Raw genomic sequence first — 4,855 nt, forward strand, 5'->3', positions numbered from 1 at the left:
GTTTTGTATGAAAAGAGAGAACGTTAGCACTCCTCTTGACAAGGATGGAAGAGGCTCTCAGACCTGACAACATGCATGAAGTTAAGGCATTGCCACCTACTTCATGGCATCTAAACATCATGTTGTTGTGGTGGTTGTTTTTTAAAGACAGAGCCTACTTGATACCTATATACATATAGAAATATTAACTCAAGGTGAGTTGTAAACCTAAATGCAAGAACTAAAGCTCTAAAATTCAGAAGAAAACATATGAGTACCAGGCGCGGTGGTTCACGCCTGTAATCCCAGCACTTTGGGAGGCCGAAGCAGGTGGATCACCAGGGGAAGAGATCGAGACCATGCTGGCTAACACGGTGAAACCCCGCCTCTACTAAAAATACAAAAAATTAGCCGGGCGTGGTGGCGGGCGCCTATAGTCCCAGCTGCTCGGGAGGCTGAGGCAGGAGAATGGCGTGAACCCGGGAGGCGGAGCTTGCAGTGAGGTGAGATCGCGCCACTGCACTCCAGCCTGGGAAACAGAGCAAGACTCCGTCTCAAAAAAAAAAAAAAAAATATGAGTGAATCTTTGTGACCTTGGATTAAGCAATGGCTTCTTAGATATAAAAGCACAAACAGCAAAGAAAAAAAAAGATAAATTGAATTTAACTCTTTTATTTTAATTCGATGGATAAATTGGACTTAAACCAATTGAACACTTTTGTGTTTCAAAGGACGCCATCAAGAAAGGCAACCCATGGAATGGGAGAAGATATTTGCAAATTATATATTTGATAAGGGACTAGTGTCTGGAATATATATAAAACTCTTACAACTCAACAATAAAAGGACAATTAACCCCATTTTTTAAAGGGCAAAGGGGAAACAAGGGGCTGACAATGAGCTCAAATTTATTTATTTTTTTCAGACAGAGTATTTCTCTGTCATCCAAGGCTAGAGTACAGTAGCACGATCATGGCTCACCACAGCCTCAACCTCCTAGGCTGAAGTGATCCTCCCACCTCAGCCTCCCAAGTAGCTGGAACTACAGGCGTGCACCACTATATCTAGAACTCCTGGGCTCAAGCAATCCTCCTGCTTCAGCCTCCCAAAGTGCTGAAGGATTACAGGTGTGAGCCACTGCGCCTGGTTTTAAATGTATGAAAGAAGATAAGTAAATAACAGTAAAGCCCTGGGTTGTGAAGATGTAATAACACAAAAAGCAGAGAGAAGGCAGGATGTTTGACTCCTGACTGTTCCATCAAGGACTGTAGTCTGGAAAATAAATATTTCGAAGGTGAAAAATTAAAGCTCATATTAGGATAAAAGACTATCAGAGAGCACTGAGTTGTCTTAAATTAAGTCAAGCCTCCTAACCCCAATAAAACACATCATAGTGCCAAATAAAGTTAAAAATCCGGCCAGGCGTGGTGGCTCACACCTGTAATCCTAGTACTTTGGGAGGCCCAGGTGGGTGGATCTCTTTGAGCTCAGGAGTTCAAGACCAGCCTGGGCAACATGGTGAAATTCCATCTCTACAAAAAATACCAAAATGAGCTGGGTGTGGTGGCTCATGCCTGTGGTTCCAGCTGCTCAGGAGGCTGAGGCTGGATGGTTGCTTGAAATGAGTGGCGGAGGTTGCAGTGAGCTGAGATCACATCACTGCACCCCAGCCTGGGCAACAGAATGAGACCTTGTCTGAAAAACAAATAAATAAATACATAAATATATAAATAAAATAAAGTTAAAAATCTGAAAAAATAAAACGGGTAAATTATTTCAATCAATATTTCTCTAGGGAATATATACAAATGGCCAATATGCACATAAAAATATTCTCAACATCATCAGTCATCAAAGAAATGCAAATCAAACCAGTGATGTGATACTACTTCTCAGCCACTAAGATGGCTAACATTAAAAAGACAGATAGGCTGGGCGCGGTGGCTCATGCCTGTAATCCCAGCACTTTGGGAGGCCGAGGCGGGTGGATCACCTGAGGTCAGGAGTTCGAGACCAGCCTGGCCAACATGGAGAAACCCCGTCTCTACTAAAAATACAAAATTAGCCAGGCATGGTGGCACATGCCTGTAATCCCAGCTACTAGGGAGGCCAAGGCAGGAGAATCACTTGAACCTGTGAGGCAGAAGTTGCGGTGAGCCGAGATCGCGCCATTGCACTCCAGCCTGGGCAACAAGAGTGAAACTCCATCTCAAAAAAAAAAAAGAAAAGATATAACAAAAGAGACAGATAAATGTTGGCAAGGATGTGGAAAATTAAAACCTTCATATATTGTTGATGGGAATGTAAAATAGAGCAGCTACTTTGGAAAACAGTTTGACAGTTTTGACATTTCCTCAAAAAGTGAAACACAGAGTTACCATAGGCCATTCCTAGGTACCTACCCAAGAGAATTGAAAATGTATGTTCACACAAAAACTTATACACAAATGTTCATTATAGCATTATTACTTTTATTATTTTGAAATGGAGTTTTGCTCGTCACCCAGGCTGGAGTGCAATGGCACGATCTCAGCTCACTGCAACCTCCGCCTCCCAGATTCAAGTGATTCTTCTGCCTCAGCCTCCTGACTAGCTGGGATTATAGGCACTCGCCACCATGCCTGGCTAATTTTTGTATTTTTAGTAGAGACGGGATTTCACCATGTTGGCCGGGCTGGTCTCGAACTCCTGACCTCAGGTGATCCACCGGCCTGAGCCTCCCAAAGTGCTGGGATTACAGGTGTGAGCCACCTCACCCAGCTTTTTAAATTAAACACTTTAAATGGGTTAATTTTATAGTATGTGGATTATATCTCAATACATTTGTTATTTTCAAAAGAGGGGCCAACCACAGGGGCTCAAACTGTAATCCCAACACTTTGGGAGGCAAGGTGGAGGATTGCTTGAGCCCAGGAGTTTGAGACCAGCCTGGGCAACATAGTAAGACCTCATCTCTACCAAAAAAAAAAAAAAAAAAAAAAAAATTAAAAGGGGAAAAGATAATGTGTCACTTTGAGTTTTCAACTAGCAGCATACTGAGTTCAAGCTGATATATACAATTTTTAATTAAGCTAGCTTCTACCTTTTCACTGCATTAAAGAAATCTCTATCATTCATCCAATAAAATGATTTATTGGCTGGGCGAGGTGGCTCATGCCTGTAATCCCAGCACTTTGGGAGGCTGATGCAGGCAGATCATTTGAGGTGAGAAGTTGCAGACCAGCCTGGTCAACATTGCAAAGCCCATCTCTACTAAAAATACAAGAAAATTAGCCGGGTGAGGTGGCACGCACTTGTAATCCCAGCTACTGGGGAGGCTGAGGTATCAGAATTGCTTGAACTTAGGAGGCAGAGGTTGCAGTGAGCCAAGATTGTGCCACTGCACTCCAGTCTGGGTGACAGAGCAAGACACTGTCTCAAAAAACAAAACAAAGAAAAAAAAATGTATATATACACACACACACACACACACACACATATATATATATACATCACTGTATGCCAAGCACTGTTACAGATACATGCAATGAGATAAGTAAAGTTTCTGCCAGCCTCACGGGGCTTACAGTCAGTGACAAGAAGTGGGAGAGGTAAGATTTCAGATACTTCAACAAGAGGTTAAGTAACTTGCCCAAAGTCACGCAGTTAAGTAGTAGAGTCATTATGGAAAGCAAGATCAATCCCATGGGACCCTAGTGGTCATTTAACCTAATGTCCTCTTTTCACATAAGAATCTGAGGCTCAGGGAGGCTAAATTGCTCAGTATCACCTGGCTTGTTACACACTGCCACAAATATAAACGCGTCTCAAGTGTGGGAATGCAAGGGGACCCTAGGTTCTCAAGGTCAATCCATCTGAGACCTCTTTCAACTAGCCTAATGGGCCTTGGCACCTTAAGATGCTCTCAGAAATATAAAAAGACCTCCAAGATGCATTAACAATTGTTTGTCGCTGTTTGCCACCTGCTAGGCATTGTGCCATGCACTGAGAAACCTGGCAATGACCAAGACAGTTGCAGTTCATGCCCCGTGGGTGTATGGAATCTGGTGGTGCCGAAGTGCAGGTTTGATAGCTATTCCAGTGGCTACCTGAGACTCATCTTTGGAGACAAAGATACCTACAGATTTCTGGGCCCCTCCACACTACTGTGATTCCATTGATCTGGAGTCAGCCTGGAATCTGTGTTTGTGATGCTTTGCAGGTGTTTCTAGTTGTACCAGTGATTTGAGGAACCACTGACCTGCTATACCCCATCACTTGGCTTTATTTTTTTTTCTTTTTATTATTTATTTAATCACTTATTTATTTTTACAACTTGACTTTTAGAGCTGAGAAAAGCAAGACTAAGAGAGACTTACACAATCCCACAACCAGATCAAATATGTTTAATGCCCAGACCCCAGGGCAAAGCGTTCATTCATTCACTGAACAAACATTGAGCTCCTACCATGTACCATGCAGTATGTTGGGTGCTAGAATCACAGCAAAGAATAAGAGCACAGGTCCTGCTCTCATGGGGCTTCCATTTGGTGGGGGTGGGAGTAGGAGGCAGGGAGAAAGCCAGAAAAGAAAGAAACCGTGATTCTAGTCATGGAAAGTACTACAAAATGAGACTGAGTGCTGAGTCAGCAGAAGGTATACTAGGTTGATCCTCATAAAATAGCCAGTATTTGGCCATTTTTGATCCATAGAAACAACAATTTCATGTGGTTCAGCTTTATAAATAGGAGTTCAAAGGAGATTGAGTCCTTTCTCCCCAGGATAAAAAGGGAAGGTGGCTGGCTGGGCACAGTGGTTCATGCCTGTAATCCCAACACTTTGGGAGGCCGAGGCTACGGATCACTTTGAGGTCAGACATTCGAGACCAGCCTGGCCA

At 43.1% G+C, this 4,855-nt stretch overlaps 1 non-coding gene across 1 annotated transcript; it reads left to right on the forward strand.

Annotated features, from left to right (window-relative positions):
• On the forward strand, nt 1-127 carry LOC112134813 (U6atac minor spliceosomal RNA). Its single transcript, XR_002916164.1, has one exon. It is a non-coding gene; the product is annotated as a U6atac minor spliceosomal RNA (small nuclear RNA).
• Nucleotides 128-4,855: the final 4,728 nt, after the last annotated feature.

The sequence above is a fragment of the Pongo abelii genome, chromosome 7 (assembly GCF_028885655.2).
Source record: "Pongo abelii isolate AG06213 chromosome 7, NHGRI_mPonAbe1-v2.0_pri, whole genome shotgun sequence".
Classification (NCBI taxonomy): Eukaryota; Metazoa; Chordata; class Mammalia; order Primates; family Hominidae; genus Pongo; species Pongo abelii.